We start from the raw sequence: 21,373 nt of genomic DNA, 5'->3' as shown, positions 1-21,373 counted from the left end.
AAATCCAGAAAATCACCTTGTCTGATTTGGCAAGATTTATTTTGCAAATTATGGTGGAAAATAAGTATTTGGTCACCTAAAAACATGCAACATTTCTGGCTCTCACAGACTTGTAACTTCTTCTTTAACCCCTTTCTACCATTGGACGTACTATTTCGTCCATGTGGGGTGGGCCCTACTTCCCAAGGATGGAATAGTACGTCCAGCGCGATCAGCCACGCTCACGGGGGGAGCGCGGCCGATCGTGGCCGGGTGTCAGCTGACATCCGGCGCTATGTGCCAGAAGCGGTCACGGACCGCCCCCGGCACATTAACCCCCAGCACACTGCGATCAAACATGATCGCAGTGTTCCGGCGGTATAGGAAAGCATCGCGCTGGGAGGGGACTCCCTGCGTGCTTCCCTGAGACCCTCAGAGCAACGCGATGCTCCGGTCTCTTACCTTCTCCTCCCTGCAGCAGGCCCGGATCCAAAATGGCCGCGAGGCTGCATCCAGGTCCTGCAGGGAGGTGGCTTCACAGTGCCTGCTCAGAGCAGGCGCCGGGAAGCCTCCAGGAGTGCACATCAGATCGCTGATCTGACACAGTGCACAGCAAAGTGTCAGATCAGCGATCTGACACTTAACTGTGATGTCCCCCCCTGGGGCAAAGTAAAAAAGTAAAAAAAAAAAAATTTACATGTGTAGAAAAAAAATAAAAAATTACTAAATAAATAATTAAAAATATATATATATATTGTTCCAATAAATACATTCCTTTATCTAAATAAAAAAAAACCACAAAAGTACACATATCTAGTATCGCCACGTCAGTAATGACCCGACCTATAAAACTGTCCCACTAGTTAATCCCTTCGGTGAACACCGTAAAAAAAAAAAAAAAAACGAGGCAAAAAAAACAACGCTTTATTATCATACTGCCGAACAAAAAGTGGAATAACACGCGATCAAAAAGACGGATATAAATAACCATGGTACCGCTGAAAACGTCATCTTGTCCCGCAAAAAACGAGCTGCCATACAGCATCATTAGTGAAAAAATAAAGTTATAGTCCTCAGAATAAAGCGATGCAAAAATAATTTTTTCTATAAAATAGTTTTTATCGTATAAAAGCCCCATGCCCGAAAATATTACCAATAAAAACATCACCTCGTCCCACAAAAAACAAGACCTCACATGACTCTGTAGACCAAAATATGGAAAAATTATAGCTCTCAAAATGTGGTAACACAAAAAATATTTTTTGCAATAAAAAGCGTCTTTTAGTGTGTGACGGCTGCCAATCATAAAAATAAGCTAGAAAACCCGCTATAAATAGTAAATCAAACCACCCTTCATCACCCCCTTACTTAGGGAAAAATTAAAAAAATTAAAAAATGTATTTATTTCCATTTTCCCATTAGGGTTAGGGCTAGGGTAAGGGTTAGGGCTAGGATTAGGTCTAGGGCTAGGGTTAGGGCTAGGGTTAGGATTAGGGTTGGGGCTAGGGTTAGGGTTACAATTAGGGTTGGGGCTAAAGTTAGGGTTTGGGTTGGGGCTAAAGTTAGTGTTAGGGTTGGGGCTAAAGATAGGGTTAGCTTTTGGATTACATTTACAGTGGGAATAGGGTTGGGATTACGGTTAGGGGTGTGTCAGGGTTAGGGGTGTGGTAACCCCCCAGGGTTAGGGGTTACCGTTGAGATTAGGGTTAGGGGTGTGTTTGGATTAGAGTTTCAGTTATAATTGGGGGGTTTCCACTGTTTAGGCACATCAGGAGCTCTCCAAACGCAACATGGCGTCCGATCTCAATTCCAGCCAATTCTGAGTTGAAGAAGCAAAACAGTGCTCCTTCCCTTCCGAGCTCTCCCATGCACCCAAACAGGGCTTTACCCCAACATATAGGGTATCAGCGTACTCAGGACACATTGGACAACAACTTTTGGGGTCCAATTTCTTTTTACCCTTGGGAAAATACAAAACTGAGGGCTAAAAAATCATTTTTGTGGAATAAAAAAAGAAGATTTTTTATTTTCACGGCTCTGCGCTATAAACTGTAGTGAAACACTTGGGGGTTCAAAGTTCTCAACACATCTAGATAAGTTCCTTGGGGGGTTTAGTTTCCAATATGGGGTCACTTATGGGGGGTTTCTACTGTTTGGTTACATCAGGGCTCTGCAAATGCAACGTGACGCCAGCAGACCAATCCATCTAAGTCTGCATTCCAAATGGCGCTCCTTCCCTTCCGAGCTCTGCCATGCGCCCAAACAGTGGTTCCCCACACATATTGGGTATCAGCGTACTCAGGACAAATTGGACAACAACTTTTGGGGTTCAATTTCAACTGTTACCCTTGGAAAAATACAAAACTGGGAGCTAAAAAATAATTTTTGTGGAAAAAAAGGATTTTTATTTTCACGGCTCTGCGTTATAAACTGTAGTGAAACACTTGGGGGTTTAAAGCTCTCACAACACATCTAGATGAGTTCCTTAGGGGGTCTACTTTCCAAAATGGTGTCAATTGTGGGGGGTTTTAATGTTTAGGCACATCAGTGGCTCTCCAAACGCAACATGGCATCCCATCTCAATTCCAGTCAATTTTGCATTGAAAAGTCAAATGGCGCCCCTTCCCTTCCGAGCTCTGCCAAGCGCCCAAACAATGGTTTACCTCCATATATGGGGTATCAGCATACTCAGGACAAATTGTACAACAACTTTTGGGGTCCAATTTCTTCTCTTACCCTTGGGAAAATAAAAAATTGGGGGCGAAAAGATCATTTTTGTGAAAAAATATGATTTTTTATTTTTACGGCTCTGCATTATAAACTTCTGTGAATCACTTAATGGGTCAAAGTGCTCACCACACATCTAGATACCTTTCTTAGGGGGTCTACTTTCCAAAATGGTGTCACTTGTGGGGGGTTTCAATGTTTAGGCACATCAGGGGCTCTCCAAATGCAACATGGCTTCCCATCTCAATTCCAGTCAATTTTGCATTGAAAAGTCAAATGGCGCTCCTTCCCTTCCGAACTCTGCCATGCGCCCAAACAGTGGTTTACCCCCACATATGGGGTATCGGTGTACTCAGGACAAATTGTACAACTTTTGGGGTCCATTTTCTCCAGTTACCCTTGGTAAAATAAAACAAATTGGAGCTGAAGTAAATTTTTTGTGAAAAAGTTAAATGTTCATTTTTATTTAAACATTCCAAAAATTCCTGTGAAACACCTGAAGGGTTAATAAACTTCTTGAATGTGGCTTAGAGCACCTTGAGGGGTGCAGTTTTTAGAATGGTGTCACACTTGGTTATTTTCTATCATATAGACCCCTCAAAATGACTTCAAATGAGATGTGGTCCCTAAAAAAAATGGTGTTGTAAAAATGAGAAATTGCTGGTCAACTTTTAACCCTTATAACTCCCTAACAAAAAAAAATTTTGGTTACAAAATTGTGCTGATGAAAAGTAGACATGTGGGAAATGTTACTCATTAAGTATTTTGTGTGACATATCTCTGTGATTTAATTGCATAAAAATTCAAAGTTGGAAAATTGTGAAATTTTCTAAATTTTCACCAAATTTGATTTTTATTCACAAATAAACGCAGGTAATATCAAAGAAATTTTACGACTATCATGAAGTACAATATGTCACGAGAAAACAATGTCAGAATCACCAGGATCCGTTGAAGTGTTCCAGAGTTATAACCTCATAAAGGGACAGTGGTCAGAATTGTAAAAATTGGCCCGGTCATTAACGTGCAAACCACCCTTGGGGGTAAAGGGGTTAAGAGGCTCCTCTGTTCTCCACTCATTACCTGTAGTAATGGCACCTGTTTGATCTTGTTATCAGTATAAAAGACACCTGTGCACAACCTCAAACAGTCAGCAAGGGCATTGAAGATGAAATGTGGATGGGTCTTTCAGCATGATAAAGGTCCCAAGCACACCACCAGGGCAACGAATGAGTGCTTCGTAAGAAGCATATAAAGGTCCTGGAGTGGCCTAGCCAGTCTCCAGATCTTAACCCCATAGAAAACCTTTGGAGAGAGTTGAAAGTCTGTGTTGCTCAGCGACAGGTTGAAAATATCACTGCTCTAGAGGAGATCTGCATGGAGCAATGGGCCAACATAACACCGACAGTGTGTGCCAACCTTGTAAAGACTTACAGAAAACGTTTGACCTATGTCATTGCCAAAAAAGGATATATAACAAAATATTGAGAATAACTTTTGCAAAATAAATCTTGCCAAATCAGACAAGGTGATTTTCTGGATTTGTTTTCTCATTTTGACTCTCATAGTTGTGGTCTACCTATGATGTCAATTACAGGCCTCTCTCATCTTTTTAAGTGGGAGAACTGGCACAATTGATGGCTGACTAATTACTTTTTTTCCAACTGTATATACAGTGGGTACGGAAAGTATTCAGACCCCTTTAAATTTTTCACTCTTTGTTTCATTGCAGCCGTTTGGTAAATTCAAAAAAGTTAATGTTTTTCACATTAATGTACACTCTGCACCCCATCTTGAATGAAAAAAACAGAAACGTAGACATTTTTGCAAATTTAATAAAAACGAAAAACTGAAATATCACATGGTCATAAGTCTTCAGACCCTTTGCTCAGACACTCATATTTAAGTCACATGCTGTCCATTTCCTTGTGATCCTCCTTGAGATGGTTCTACTCCTTCATTAGAGTCCAGCTGTGTTTAATTAATTTGATAAGACTTGATTTGGAAAGGCACACACCTGTCTATATAAGACCTCACAGCTCACAGTGCATGTCAGACCAAATGAGAATCATGAGGTCAAAGGAACTGGCTAAGGAGCTCAGAGACAGAATTGTGGCAAGGCACAGATCTGGTCAAGGTTACAACAGAATTTCTGCAGTACTCAAGGTTCCTAAGATCAAAGTGGCCTCCATAATCCTTAAATGGAAGACGTTTGGGACCACTAGAAGCGCCTGAGCGTGAAACGGCCGTCGTCCGTCTTGTCTCTGCACACTCCCCCACTGCTCCCTCCTCATGCCTTAGCCTGTATTGTGCCGTGTTTAACATGGATTGCCACGCTCAATAAAGAATGAACTACAGTGGAAGAAACCGGGTGAGTGCCGCATTCTTTCTTTATCCTCATTCTCATGTGAATCATTGACTTTAGCTGCAGAGCACCGCCCCCACTTCACTAGTAGCTGACTCCGTCTGACTTTTGAAGAAGCTATTAGCCTCGCAGCTGGATTGCTTTATGACAGCTCGTTCAGTGCCGATCTGATACTGTCTTCTTGCGCCACTAGAAGTCTTCCTAGACCAGGCCGTCTAGCCAAACTGAGCAATCGTGGGAGAACAGCCTTGGTGAGAGAGGTAAAGAAGAACTCCAAGATCAGATCACTGTCGCTGACCTCCAGAGATGCAGTCGGGAGATGGGAGAAAGTTCTGCAAAGTCTACTATCACTGCAGCCCTCCACTAGTCGAGCCTTTATGGCAGAGTGGTCCGAAGCCTCTCATCAGTGCAAGACATATGAAAGCCCACATAGAGTTTGCTAAAAAAAACATGAAAGACTCCCAGACTATGAGAAATAAGATTCTCTGGTCTGATGAGACGAAGAAAGACCTTTTGGGTGATAATTCAAAGTGGTATATGTGGAGAAAACCATTCACTGCTCATCACCTTCCCAATACAATCCCAACAGTGAAACATGGTGGTAGCAGCATCATGCTATGGGGGGGTGTTTCAGCTGCAGGGACAAGACGACTGGTTGTCATTGAAGGAAACATGAATGTGGCCAAGTACAGAGATATCCTGGATAAAAACCTCTTCCAGAGTGCTCTGGACCTTAGACTTGGCCGAAGGTTCACCTTCCAACAAGACAATGACACTAAACACACAGCTAAAATAACAAAAGAGTGACTTCAGAATTATTTTGTGACCATTCTTGACTAGCCCAGCCAAAGCCCTGACCTAAACCCAAATGAGTATCTCTGAAGAGACCTGAAAATGGCTGTCCACCAACGTTCACCATCCAACCTGATGGCACTTGAGAGGATCTGCAAGGAAGAATGGCATAGGATCCCCAAATCCAGGTGTGAAAAACTTGTTGCATAATTCCCAAGAAGACTCATGGCTGTACTAGCTCAAAAGGGTGCTTCAACTCAATACTGAGTAAAGGGTCTGAATATTTATGACCATGAGATATTTCAGTTTTTCTTTTTATTTAAATTTGCAAAAATGTCTACATTTCTGTTTTTTTTTTCAGTCAAGATGGGGTGCAGTGTGTACATTAATGAGAAAAAATGAACTTTTTTGAATTTACCAAATGGCTCCAATGAAACAAAGAGTTAAAAATTTAAAGGGGTGGTTATGAGTACTTCCTGCATCCAACATGTATGTATATATATATATATATATATATATATATATATATATATATATATATATATATACCGAATTTTTCTGACTATAAGACGCACCGGACCATAAGACGCACCCCAAATTTGGGGTGAAAATTGCAGAAAAAAGATTTTTTATAAGATGGGGGTCCATCTTCTTGTCCGAATTTACAGTATCTTACCTGAGGGCTGGCGGTGGCAGAGCGGGGTCACAGGAGGCATGGTGTCGGCAGAGGTGCGGTGATGCGGTGGGCGATATGGCGTGCACCTGAGCAGGGTCCCTTCCTGCTTAGGTGGGCAAAGCCATGGCCTGGTGACCATGGGGGGGTTACAGCAGTGCTGTGGCGGCAGCAGAGGTGTAGAGATGATGAGGCGCAGTGAGCGGTATGGCGTGAGCAGGGTCCCTTCCAAAGGTGAGGTGATGCAGCGGCCCGGTATCCAAGGTAAGCAGCAGAGCCGGGTGAATCATGGCTTTATCGGTGGCGGCGGCTATCTTCCTGAGGCCGCGTGTGCGCAGATGAAGTGCTCTGCTTCCCGGGGCTTCAGGAAAATGGCCGCGGGAGGCCGCGCTAGGGTGTTTAATTTTGTATGGTAAAAATTAAAATGTCAAATTTTTGCAGACTCACTAATGTAAAAAGTATATATGCCAAATTTCAAGACGATCGAACAATATTTAGAGGTTGCACACTTTTATCAGTTTAATAAAAGTACGCAAAAACAGATTTTCAATGTTAAGTATTTTTTATTAGAAATTCAAACAACTAAAAACTTAGAATAAGGCCGTAGTCACAGTAGACCGTAATAAGGACGAGTGCTATGTGATAAAAAATCGCATAGCACTCAGACCAGTATTCTACTATGGGGCAGCTCACATCACCGTTTTTTTCCCAGGCCGTTTTCAGTGTGTGAGTGAAATTGCAGCTTGCTGCAATTGTCACCGACACTTGGCCGAGTCTCTGCTCACTCGCACCCATATAAGCCTATGGGTGAGAGTGAGACAACGCACATCACTCGGATATCATCCAAGTGATGAGCATTAAACGCTGACCCCGGCAAAGGAGGAGATGGAGAAATTCAATTCTCCTCCTCCGCAGCTGTGCTCCAATCCGCTCTGTGTGAGAGGCTCGGAGCACAGACGCATGACCCCCGGCTCCTGCTGATAGCAGAGCAGCAGCCAAGTGTCATTAGCATATCACATCCGATTCTCTCGCATCGGATGCAATACGCTAGTGTGACCCCGGCCTAATAGTGACAATAAACAGTAACATTGATAGGCAGTATCATACGTATTAAATGATTTACACTAATGTGCTGTGAAAGATGCAACTCCTTCTTTTGTTTGCTTGGTAAAGGCTTTTCTATGATACTCGACAACTCTTAACAAGAAATGTTTCTGTTGTTCATCTCTGATTGAATTATTAAACTTCTTTATCAGAGCAATGCCCCTTTCCGCGGTGTCATTCACCACCTTAAGAGCACTGACGGAGCTTCTTAGTGTATCACTGCAATATTCTTCTACGTCGTGGATCCCAAACAATTGAAAGAATGTCTTTGTTTTACTTGTAACAAAATCGCTGAAGTCTTTTCCTTCAAAAAGGTTTTTACATTCCAACCGTTTCAGTTCCTTTTTCTTTGCATTCTTAAATTTTCAAACATCTTATCCTTCTCAGCCTGACTGATACGTTAATCCAAAAATGACAATCTTATGTTAGTTTCTGACAGATACCAAATGTGTCTCTTAGCCACTGTGAGGGCACTTTCTCTGACATCTTTATCTGGATAATATTGCAAAAGCTATAGCATCTCCAAATCATTCTTTGGAGCCCATCGACTTACAACTGCCTCGTGCCAAAAGCGGACATATATTAGACAAGAAAAAGTGCTGCTTTTCTTATTCTTTTCAATTCAGTATTAGAAATATGCAATTGTTTAGAGAATAGCACAATTTTGAGTACATATATGGCCTTTGCCATCCACCTTGCTTCAGTCAGAGCCCCTGAAACCCTAAATTTAAAATAGTTTTCTTCCCAACCTCCAAGATATAAAAGTGATAGTTGTAATAGCTCTTTGTAATCTTCTCTTGGATGACTGTCATCTTTCAAGACATTGTTGAGGTAGTCCACCATTTTCACACGTTGTTCTTCTAGAAAACCTTGAATGGGATTTTCTTCATCTAACATCGTGGAATAAGACTTCTTATCAACTGAATTATCCTGATTTTGGAACTTTCGGAAAATCTGGATGTCAGGACCACTTGATGGTATGTTACAACAGTTACCAAATACTACTTTCAAGATTAATTTGTGGGTGTGGTGGCGGCAAGCCAACCACAACAATGGTCGCCCAAATTCAGTTTCAATTCTGATACATGCTCTTTGGATCATTCCTGTATTAGATGCAGTTGTATCGAAAGATATACCAATGATACAGTCACGTAGCATGAATCGGTCCACCTCCTGAATAATAACTTCAGCCATTAGCTCACCAGTACCTTTCTGGGCCACAGGTATGCCAAGCAAATGCTCAAAATCTTTTCCAGTTACAAGAACAGCAAATCTATCTTCTAGAGTTTTGACACTTCCACAGGCAACCGAGGGCAACAATTTACTATCCCAATGTAAGACTAAATGAGGAGGATTTTCAAACAGTGACTTTTCCACGTTCTCAGCCGTTTGTCTTCTGTTAATCACCCGAGCTCGTAAAACGGTAGATGGAGATATGGAAATGCATTAAACATAGTGACCAAGGTTGTCGAATGGAGAGTTGTTTTCGATCCCATGTAGCCATGAGTGTGTGATCAAGAGGTTTTAATCTACGACCTGCACAAGATTTTTTCACTGGTGGTGCAGAAAATTCATCATCTTTGTGAATTGATGATGATAGAGATGAGACTGTGTGTTCCACTATAACTGTCTTGTTCATTTTGGCGATTTCTTTATAATGTTTCATCTTGTATGCCTCCTTTTTTCTGCATTTATTTTCCTCTTTTAATTTGTGAGGCAAGAACCTTATCTACACCACTCATTGATGAACTCATACGATCCTCTCTTTGTCACATAAGGAATGCTTTACTGTCTTCTAGTACGCTATTCATGGACATCACATTTTGCCTGGCAATATCAAATAACTCAACAAGATCACCTTTCCAAATCTGCCGCTTCATATTTGCTTTGTCAGTGTTTCTTGATTTCTCTTTACCCAGATGTTGATATTCCTTGTATAACTTCTGTATATGAGTTCGGATATTCTCCTCTGTCATGACAGGGATACTTGCATTTTTCCACACTTCCTGTAGTTTAATACTTATGGATTTAGCAGCACACAAGAGCGTTTCTTTCATTTCCTTGTGATGGTAAATAAAAACTAAAAGCACTTGTTCCTTGGAAGGGAGACAAGCTCCCCAAAAATTCACCACCAGGCACCTTTTCAAATAACCAAATTCCCTTTCTAGTACTCATTTTTAGTTTAACTACCTGCGAAACATAATAGAAACACAACATACACATTAGTGTGATGTCGATGATACATTTTCATGAATTTCAGTACTTTCAGATAAAAGTGATCAAAGTGTGCAACCCCTAAATATTTATCGATTTCGCTAAAAAATTTTACATGGATTTTTTAGATGACTTAGACCAAGGATTCAAGCAAAGTCATATGAAAATCATATCTTCGGAAAAATGAAACACCCTAGGCCGCGCGTGCGCAGATGGAGATTGTGGCGGCGATTTTCCTGATCTCTTATAGTCATTTGTGATCAGACAGAACGTTGTATGGAGAGCACTGACTCAAACTGATGGTGTCACCGTCAGTGGTAACATCATCCTGCTGTAACTGGGGCTAATCTGCTTCCTCCTATGTAGGGATTCTGAACTCCAAACATGGACTTCTGACTCCGCCCCCTGAGCTCGTAGCATGAGGCTGTAGAGTGTGAAGCTCCAAGGGAAGACATCCAAATCCGGCAAAAACCCTACCAGATCCTAGACATCCAGCTCCATAAACAGTCAGGATCGATCCAGAATATAGCCCAGCACATTTCAAGACCTTTATTTCTCATTTCGGTGGACTTTTGCATTGAGGCCTACCACTCACATCAGAGGCCTGGGACTAAATTTCTGCAGCTGACCAACAGCAGCGCCTCCACAGCGTTTTTACATCCCCATCGCACCTCTCCAGGCACAGCGAGGTACCTCCAGGGCCTAATCTTGGCCGAAGAGAGGCTTATAATCAAGTCCCCCACTGGCACAGGGACCGCCGTGACCAGGTAAGGACAATGCGGCTAAACTGCCACTGAAGCTGTCTGTCCGTTCTCCAGCCGCGCCGGAATTCCCAGCCAATAGAGCGCATAAGAGCGGCGGGAGAGGAGCCACTTCCCCCTCCTCCTTCCCACACTCGCAGGAGCGAGTGAAAACGGAGAGATCTGCACACATAGCAGCGGCTAGAAGCAGCCGCTCCCCTCCCCCCTCTCCTCACACTCGCAGGAAAGAGTGACAGTAGGGGAGAGACCCGACGCCGTTCAACTCACCTGAGCAAAGCGGCAGAGCAGACTTAACCCCTGGTGCACTCCACAACTCCCGGTTTGGAGGTACAGGCAAGGAATCAAGCAGGGCTCAGCTCTACTGACTGATGGCAGATAGGAGGCAGAGCCCCTCCCTCCTCCCCCCGAGCCCAGCTTCTGGTACTACACACTACACAGGAAGCAGCTGCTGCTCAGCAAAAGCAGCGAATTACAAGTCACAGCACCCCTGCTAGCAAAGCAATCACAGTAGCCGTTTTCACAGGAACAAGTGCAATAATAAGCGGGAGAGAGACTTATTCATAAAATTAGACATAGACTAAAGGCACCCTAATAAATAGCAACGTATTGATACACTAGTAATCTGTGACACTTTGACTTGAACACAGCTACATCAGTTCTACAGACTTACACATAAAGCTCTAACGTCACATCCTCGCCGCACCAGCATACCAACCTCAATACGCTAAGGGACTTATCAATATAATCACACAGATCCACCAGTGGCATCTATCTGTCCCGCGCCAACCAATAAAAAGACCACCGAGCCACATAATTTCCGCTAAAAGGGCATTTAAAGCGGAGGCTCCCACACCGGGCCCCACCGGTATTACTCTACTATTTCCCTATCAACCCAAGCCAAACATTCAACCACTATGAGCTTCTCAAGACTTAAAGGGCCCTCACAAACACCACAATCACCGAAATCGCAAAACGTCATTAAACAAAACAAAACACATAACAAACGAAATCCTCAAAGAGATCAGGTAAATCCTATTAGCCCCATGAGAGCTAGATCCAGATCTCCTCCGAGAGATGTAAATCAGCAACCAGTAGTCAGAAGAAAAACAAAAACGGATGACAATCCACATCAGATGGAAAAAATGGACTCTTCCCTTTCATCAAAGAGAAACATGCCAGGGGCCTCAAGCCAAAAATATAAAGATGTAAGAGACCTCAGTGAATCTGAAGAATCTTACAACGACCAAAGCCCCAATCTCAGTCCCGAAAAACAGAGATTCAGGAGAGACAGCCCACAAAGAGCCCAGCGGGATGTTTATCCCCCAATCCAAAGTAATCAGCCAGACTTCTGGAAAGAAATGGATAGGGTGCTTGACGAAAAATTCCAAAATCAGAGACGGGAAATAGACGACAAATTTGATAAATTTTGCAACCTAATCAATAAAAAAATAGACGACCACGAAACGAGAATACAAAAAATTGAAAAAGGAGCTGCAGAATCATATGTAGATCTAGAATACCTTTCCGCGGAAATCCATAGACTGAAAATCAAAATGGCGGACATAGAAGACAGAGGACGCCGAAACAATATAAAAATTAGAGGGCTCCCGGAAGCTATCAATCAAGAAGACCTAACAAAACATATTCAGGAGATTTTTAAAACGGCAATCCCAGAACTGTCCCCTTCTGATCTTACAATTGACAGGGCTCACAGACTTCCTCGACCCCCCAAAATAGCCTCTGATATTCCAAGAGACACTATCCTTAGGGTCCATTTCTTCCAAACGAAGGAAAAGATCATAAACTACCTGAGAGCTAACAAATTTTTCCCAGAACCTTACAAGGACCTAAAGGTATTCCCAGACCTATCTAAGGAAACATTGGAGGGCCGCAGGGAGTTCGGCAAGGTCACCGCCCTCCTTAGAGAGAAAGGCATACCCTACAAGTGGGGTTTCCCACTGAAGCTACTAGTGAGTTTTAGTGGGCGGACCATTCCAATCTTCTCACCCAAAGAAGGAATGGACTTCATTGGATCGATCAGGGACACCTTCACCAAACCCAAGAATTGAAAATGTTATGTTTGTAAAGTCTAGATATCTTTGCTACTAGGATGCTTGCCTGTTCTTGCTCCCTCTTCTTCCTTTCACAGGGGTATCCAATAGAGAAGCGGTAGTATCCCTTAGGATCTACCTGTTCATTAATTCTACCCTGCTAAACTAGTCTAATATTTTTTCTTCCTTACAGGAGTGTACATTGTCCGGAAACAGTGTACTGGTGTAACAAAGTTGTAACTGCGTTTCTTCCATTTAAAATTTGTTCATTTGTTTATACTCACTGTTTTAACTATCTCCATTTTTGGATCACTCACCTAGAACTAAGAATGGAGTTAAACCTGATGTCTTACAACGTTAGAGGGCTTAACAACCCCAAGAAAAGACACGCGCTGTGGAGAGAGCTGACCGAGTCCAGGGCCAATGTCATTTGCCTGCAGGAGTCCAAATTCCTGGAGGGTAATCATCCTTATTTTACACATCACAAATTCTCTCACATATTTGAGGCTTGTAACACTAAGAAAAGAGCAGGAGTACTGACACTAATTGAGGGCTCTACCCCTTTTGAGCTTATAAGAGAAATCAAAGACAAAAAGGGCCGCTTCCATATACTCATCTGCAAAATAAACGATCAAGACTACACAGTAGCCAACATCTATGCCCCAAATGTAGGCCAAATACAATTTTTAAACACAATCATAAAAAAAATCGAAGAGGTCAGAAGGGGTGGACTAATCTTAATGGGTGACTTCAATGTCACTCCGGACAACAAATTAGACTCTTCCTCCAAAAATAGACCCACTGCAGATCGTCTTAACTCCTGGCTAGATAACAATGAATTACATGACTGTTTTAGATGCCTTAATGCCAACTCCAGGGAATATACTCATTTTTCAGATACACACCAAACGGCATCAAGAATTGACCTAATTACCACTGATATCTACTCCTTGACAAATGTTAAAGAAATTTCTATTGGGGCCAGAACGATCTCTGATCACGCCCCAGTCCTAGGGAAAATAATGATTGGCCCCCCCCTCTTTAACACCAGATTATGGAGATGTAGCGCTAAAATTCTACATAAACCAGCTAACAAAACCATAATCCAAAAGGCCATAAAAAACTACTTCGAGAACAATAAGCCAGAATTAACGAACCCATGCACCAATTGGTGCGCGCACAAAGCAGTTATTAGAGGCGTGATTATGAGTATAGCTTCCAAAGAAAAAAAGAAATCCAGGGAAAAAATCAAAGATCTGACAAATAAAATTCGAATAATTGAAAATAACCTAATCAACAAAACTAAATCCCCCCAGAACACCCCAAATGAACTCTCCAAACTTAGAACGGAACTAAGAGAGACCTTATTCTCACCGTATGATAGCATAGTTAAAATGTCAAATTATAAATTCTACACATCACACAATAAACCAACAAAATATATGGTCAACAAAATAAAAAGGAAAAGAACAATTAACAAAATCAACAGAATAAACAAACTAAATGGGATGGGCAAAACCTCTCACCCGAAGGAAATAGCCAACGAATTTGCATGTTTCTACTCCAAACTATATAACTTAGACCCCCTACAAAACAACCACACAAACAAGCAGGTCAGAATAGACAAAATCAAAAAATACCTAAAACAAATAAACCTCCCCACCCTAACACCCGACGAATTAAATGCCCTCAAAACTTCCATCACCCCTGAGGAAGTGGAAAACGTTATCAAAAAATTCAATCTCCATAAATCACCAGGCCCAGATGGATACACCAATGCATACTACAAAGCTTTTTCAAACACCCTCTCCCCACATCTGGCTGATACTTTCAACCATATTTTTCGTGGAGGCTCCTTTCCCTCTGAGATGTTAATGGCCATAGTATCAGTGATCCCAAAATCAAAGGGAGATCCAGAAACCCTGGAAAATTTCAGACCCATCTCACTAATAAATGTGGATGTAAAAATATACTCTAAAATCTTAGCAGACAGAATTGGTCTGTTATTACCAAAACTAATAGCCGGTGACCAAATGGGATTTGTGAGGGGCAGACAACCAACGGACGCCACTAGGAGAATTATCAATATCACTAGCTGGGCAAGGAAACGGAAAACCCCCACCACATTACTATCACTCGATGCAGAAAAAGCATTCGATAGAGTCAATTGGGATTTTTTAAAAGAATGTCTAGCCAAATTTGGTTTCGATGAAGATATGACATCCCGCATAATGGCCTTATACTCAGATCCTAAGGCCAGCGTCTATTGCAACTCGCAAATTTCAGACCCATTTAACATAAGAAATGGGACTAGACAAGGTTGTCCCCTCTCACCAATTCTATTCAACATGGCCATCGAACCTCTAGCCGAAACCATTAGAAATAACAACAAAATCACTGGCATCTCCACCCCCACTAAACACCATAAAATCACATTGTTTGCGGACGATATCATACTTTCCCTCACTGATCCAATAACCTCAATCCCCGAAGCAATGGAAGACATAGATAAATTCTCCATACTATCAAATTTTAAAATCAACTTAGCTAAATCTAATATACTCCCAATAGAATTAAGTAAAGACCAAACCCAAACCATTAAAAACGCTACACCCTTAATCTGGTGTGATAAAGAATTTTCATATTTAGGAGTCATAATTAATAAAACAATCAAGGGCACAATAAAAGCTAACTTTAGCCTACTAAAGGAGATAATATCCAAGGCAACCCTAGCACACAGGGACAACACTTTGTCCTGGTGGGGTAGGGTACTAACTATGAGACTATTTTTCCTTCCCAAACTCCTGTATATCCTCAGATGTGTCCCACTCCCATTCCCAGACATCAGCCTTACACACTTACAGACACAAATAAATGACTTTATATGGAACTCAAAAAAAGCTAGAACGGCCACTCAAACTCTCTTCAAAAAGAAAACCAATGGAGGGATCAATATTCCAAACATTAAAGCCCACTACTATACTTTGCTCATTAAACAAAGTATACACTGGCTGCAAAGCTCTAACCCGCCAATTTGGATGGACCTAGAGACAACACTAAATAATGACCGCCACCCGAAGTGGATTATATATAAAACAATACTTGGTAATTACCCCGACTTGATAGCCCATTCAATTTTTCAGGCTATAGCTTCAGCATGGAAAAAACTCTCACTTCAAAAAGGCCCAAAAAAATCAGATATTCAAAAAAAGATTCCCATCTCCTTGGCCTACTCTATAATCGACCAACCCCTCCCTGAAATTTGGCCAAATCATAAAATAAAGAAAATTGGAGATATACATACAGGAGAGTCATTCCTAAGCTTTCTAACTCTAAAAGGTCAATACAATACACCCTCTTCTTCCTTCCTTGAGTTTTTGATACTCAAGAGAAACATAGAATCTTTCTTGGGGAGAAAACCCAAATTCTCTGAAGCTTCCATCAAACTCTTGAATAACATCGGACATCCTATATTCTGGAGTCACAAATTCATCTATAATAACTTTAATTCAGATCATAATCTATCTAAAACTCCCCCAATGGTAAAATGGGAACAAGATACAAAAAACACTTTTGGCATGGAGGAATGGGAGGAGGCCTTCACTGCCTCCTATCAGTCCACCATCTCAATGTCATTACAAGAGACCCACTTTAAAACTGTCTCGAGATGGTATTATACCCCTAGTAGACTAGCCCATATGGACACCATTAATTCTGCCCAATGTTGGAGAGGATGCGGCCAGAAAGGCGACATAATGCACATTTTTTGGAGTTGCCCTTCAGTAAAACCCATCTGGAAGAAAACCTCAAAAGAGATAATAGATAAACTTACTGATGAACATTTTGAATTGAAGCCTCAGAGTGCTTTGTTGTCCCTTGGACTTGGTCGGCTCGAACATAACCTGAAATTACTGATATTACATATATGTTTAGTAGTTAAAAATTATATTGCTTCCCAATGGAAAACACAGCAAACTCCCTCAATAAATGATATTATCACGAGAATATCTTTACACAGATCCCACGAATTCCATTTTGCTATAGCCAATGACCAATGCAAAAAATTCACAAAGAAATGGGCAAGATGGGATCAACAATTCCCTACTCCTATCACATAAAATAATTGCCAAACTCACACTCACCAACCAATCAAATTAGATTCCCACTTGCCTTACTCTCCCACGGATCTATCAAAACTTTCAGCGAGAACCACTAGTTAAACTGTGTTTTCCATCTCTATCCATGTTACGTCATGTAATATTCATTATAGCTATGAATGTCATTAATAAATGCAGAACTAACTAACAAACTTTATACAATGTTATACATAAAAGTAATGTTGTCAGTCTGAACTGTTCAAAATTGTACATAGTTCCTGTTTAGAATCCCCAAATGTTACAGGGGATTCACCTACCCCTTGCTTCTTATCCTCTTCCCCCTCCCCCCCTCCCCACCCTAACTCATCCTACCTATGTTTAAAGATCAAAATCTAATAAAATTATTTTGAAACAAACATGGACTTCTCCTGCAAGTCCATGTTACTGTTCGGATGCTTAATAAACCTTGTTGAAAGACTGCAGCGCAGCCAATTAAAAGACTTTTTAGCTGTGGGCACTTGGCATGGCTGTAATTGGCCAGCGCCACCATTGACCTGGCCTGTGTAACTGCTGTATTACAGGTGGTGACACTGCTCCAGTGAGGGACAGTGTAAAATAAACAAATTAAAAAAATGACATGGATCAGACACAACACCCTTTAGTCCTTGTCCCATTAACACAATACATTTCAAGCATTTGCTTACGTTCAGCTTAGACTATCCCTTCACTTGATCCTCCTGTCAGCCTCAGGGATTTCCCATCTGGCACCACAGCACTCCTGATATCCGTTACGTTTCCCTCATGCAGTTCTCCTTCTGGCTTCCTCTGTGTGGAAGGGATTAAGGTACACTCCTCAGTGCTTAGCTCAGCCGTACAAGCCGGACATTACGGGAGTGTCCGCAGAAAATTTGGTATGGCCTCCTGTTGCCACAACGAGATGTGCTCCACGTGCATCCATCCCAATGCAGCTTGACCTTGAAACAACCCTAGCACATACACTAACTCACTAAACCAGGAAATAATTCCCTTTTTTACTTAACCTGACCACCTGGGCTGGTCCCAAATATTCTACTGTATCTTACACTATAACTTTGTTTTTTTACACTAATAGGCTCTCCACTGCCTATCTGCCCATATATTCCTATCACTACCTAAGTAATAGCTTATATTCTATACTTTCCCTACCCCTGAGCTGAATGTCCTAGAGTTACCATAGGCGTTGCCTTATAGTACCCACACAGCAGCATCAGTACTATGACAATGTACATTAACTCCTTTATGACCTTAGATATATGCAAATTTCTGAAATACGTGATTCAGATGGAACCCACCACTGTCTTACCTGTGATCCAGCGGTGTCTGTCTTTTTATTAGGAGTGCATAAAAGTGCCATCGGCGAAAGTTTTGTGCAGCTCTGAAGAAAGGGCACCGCTGAACAGAGGCCAGACAGAATCCAGAGTAACTCTGCTGCCTCATTATAGTGAATGGATCCCTCGGGGTTTCATCTGTCACGTCAATCAGAGATTTAGATGAAAACCCAAAAGTAAATGCTTAGCGTACAGCGCCGGATAAATGTGATCCCAAACGTTATGTAAAATGTTCGTAATAAAAGTTTCAACCAAATCCACAAAAAGAGCAAGTCCCCACTCAGGTCCATCATTTGTCAATGAAATATATATCGGGTTACAATTTGCTTGTAGTACAAAAGGCTCTGGAAAAGCAAAATAGCCATTCTGTGCTCCCAAATCCAAATGCCCCTCCCCTTCTGAGCCCCACAGCGTGCGTAAACCACAGTACGTGTCCACATATTTGGGCTTTCTGTAGCGATGAGAGCTAGCCTAATTTATGGATCCATGAGCTGGGCACAATGTAAGGGCACTACAACATACTGGTCACTGCAACGTACTGGTCATTACAACGGCAGTTTGCAATTTTCAGTCAGCAACATGCACTGCTGTTTGTTTCTGGAAAACACCCATGGAGCCAAAATGGTCACTACATCTGCAGATAAACTCCCAAAGGGGTATAATTTCCAAAATTGAATTGCTTGGGGGGGGGGGGGGGTATTCTGCTCTTTTAGCACATACAGTGGGGCAAAAAAGTATTTAGTCAGTCAGCAATAGTGCAAGTTCCACCACTTAAAAAGATGAGAGGCGTCTGTAATTTACATCATAGGTAGACCTCAACTATGGGAGACAAACTGAGAAAAAAAAATCCAGAAAATCACATTGTCTGTTTTTTTATCATTTTATTTGCATATTATGGTGGAAAATAAGTATTTGGTCAGAAACAAAATTTCATCTCAATACTTTGTAATATATCCTTTGTTGGCAATGACAGAGGTCAAACGTTTTCTGTAAGTCTTCACAAGGTTGCCACACACTGTTGTTGGTATGTTGGCCCATTCCTCCATGCAGATCTCCTCTAGAGCAGTGATGTTTTTGGCTTTTCGCTAGACATCACGGACTTTCAACTCCCTCCAAAGGTTTTCTATAGGGTTGAGATCTGGAGACTGGCTAGGCCACTCCAGGACCTTGAAATGCTTCTTACAAAGCCACTCCTTTGTTGCCCTGGCGGTGTGCTTTGGATCATTGTCAAGTTGAAAGACCCAGCCACGTTTCATCTTCAATGCCCTTGCTGATGAAAGGAGGATTGCACTCAAAATCTCACGATATATGGCCCCATTCATTCTTTCATGTACCCGGATCAGTCGTCCTGGCCCCTTTGCAGAGAAACAGCCCCAAAGCATGATGTTTCCACCACCATGCTTTACAGTAGGTATGGTGTTTGATGGATGCAACTCAGTATTCTTTTTCCTCCAAACACGACAAGTTGTGTTTCTACCAAACAGTTCCAGTTTGGTTTCATCAGACCATAGGACATTCTCCCAAAACTCCTCTGGATCATCCAAATGCTCTCTAGCAAACTTCAGACGGGCCCGGACATGTACTGGCTTAAGCAGTGGGACACGTCTGGCACTGCAGGATCTGAGTCCATGGTGGCGTAGTGTGTTACTTATGGTAGGCCTTGTTACATTGGTCCCAGCTCTCTGCAGTTCATTCACTAGGTCCCCCTGCGTGGTTCTGGGATTTTTGCTCACCGTTCTTGTGATTATTCTGACCCCACGGGGTGGGATTTTGCGTGGAGCCCCAGATCGAGGGAGATTATCAGTGGTCTTGAATGTCTTCCATTTTCTAATTATTGCTCCCACTGTTGATTTCTTCACTCCGAGCTGGTTGGCTATTGCTGATTCAGTCTTCCCAGCCTGGTGCAGGGCTACAATTTTGTTTCTGGTGTCCTTTGACAGCTCTTTGGTCTTCACCATAGTGGAGTTTGGAGTCAGACTGTTTGAGGGTGTGCACAGGTGTCTTTTTATACTGATAACAAGTTTAAACAGGTGCCATTACTACAGGTAATGAGTGGAGGAAAGAGGAGACTCTTAAAGAAGAAGTTACAGGTCTGTGAGAGCCAGAAATCTTGATTGTTTGTTTCTGACCAAATACTTATTTTCCACCATAATATGCAAATAAAATGTTAAAAAAACAGACAATGTGATTTTCTGGATTTTTTTTTCTCAGTTTGTCTCCCATAGTTGAGGTCTACCTATGATGTAAATTACAGACGCCTCTCATCTTTTTAAGTGGTGGAACTTGCACTATTGCTGACTGACTAAATACTTTTTTGCCCCACTGTAGGTGCTCTGTATATGGAGTTCGCAAGCTATTATAGAAAATTCTGTGCTCCAGGATGCCTCCGGAAAAATTTTGGTTCCATTTGTACCCATTTACCAGCGTGAAAATGTAAAATCTGTGGCTAAAACTAAATTTTGGTGAGAAAAAAGTAATTATTTTATTCTTCATTGCCCAATGGTATAAAATTCTATGACCCACCTGTGGTGTCAATATGATCACTGCACGCCTAGGTGAATTAAATGAAAGGTGTAGTTTGTAAAATGGTGTCTTTTATGGGGGGATTCTACTGTTCTGGCTCTTCCAATGTGATATGGCACGCTCAAACCAGTCCAGTAAAATGTGAACTCCAAAATGGCTCTTATTCCCTTCTGAGCTTTGCATTGTGCCTCAAAAGTAGTCTTTGACCACATACGGGGTATTGGCATACTCAGGAGAAATTGCACAACAAATGTTGGGGTCCATTTTCTCTCACTAGTCTTGTGAAAATAAAAAAAATTGGGGGCTAAATAACATTTTGGTGGGCTAAATAACATTTTGGTGGGAAAAATGTGATTTTTTTTGTTTTCACGGCTCTACATTATAAACTTCTGTGAAGCAGCTGGGAGTTTAAGGTGCTCACCACACATCTAAAATACATTCATTGAGGGGTCTAGCTTCCAAAATGGTGTCACTGATTGTTTTTTTTTCACCGTTTAAGCACATCAGGGGCTCTCCAAACAAGACATAACACGAGCACACCATTCCATCAAAGTCTGCTTTCCAAAATATCACTTCTTTGCTGAGCCCTACCATGAGCCCCAACAGTAGTTTACGCCCACATATGGGGTATCGGCATACTCTGGAGAAATTGCACAACAAATTGTACGAGTGGTGCAATTTCTCCTGTTACCCCTGCGAAAATGCTAAATCTGTGGATAA

At 41.8% G+C, this 21,373-nt stretch overlaps 1 long non-coding RNA gene across 1 annotated transcript in view; it reads left to right on the top strand.

Moving 5' to 3' along the window:
• The window catches only part of LOC143818446 (uncharacterized), a 28,230-nt gene extending 7,637 nt beyond the window's left edge, over positions 1-20,593 (top strand). The window contains exon 4 of the long non-coding RNA XR_013224553.1: positions 20,459-20,593. This is a non-coding gene — a long non-coding RNA (uncharacterized LOC143818446). The remainder of the gene's footprint in view (positions 1-20,458) is intronic.
• The last annotated feature ends 780 nt before the right edge of the window (positions 20,594-21,373 follow it).

The sequence above is a fragment of the Ranitomeya variabilis genome, chromosome 3 (genome assembly GCF_051348905.1).
Source record: "Ranitomeya variabilis isolate aRanVar5 chromosome 3, aRanVar5.hap1, whole genome shotgun sequence".
In the NCBI taxonomy this organism is placed as follows: domain Eukaryota; kingdom Metazoa; phylum Chordata; class Amphibia; order Anura; family Dendrobatidae; genus Ranitomeya; species Ranitomeya variabilis.
The sequence above is the reverse complement of the archived record's forward strand: the minus strand, read 5'-3'. Positions and strand labels throughout refer to the sequence as shown.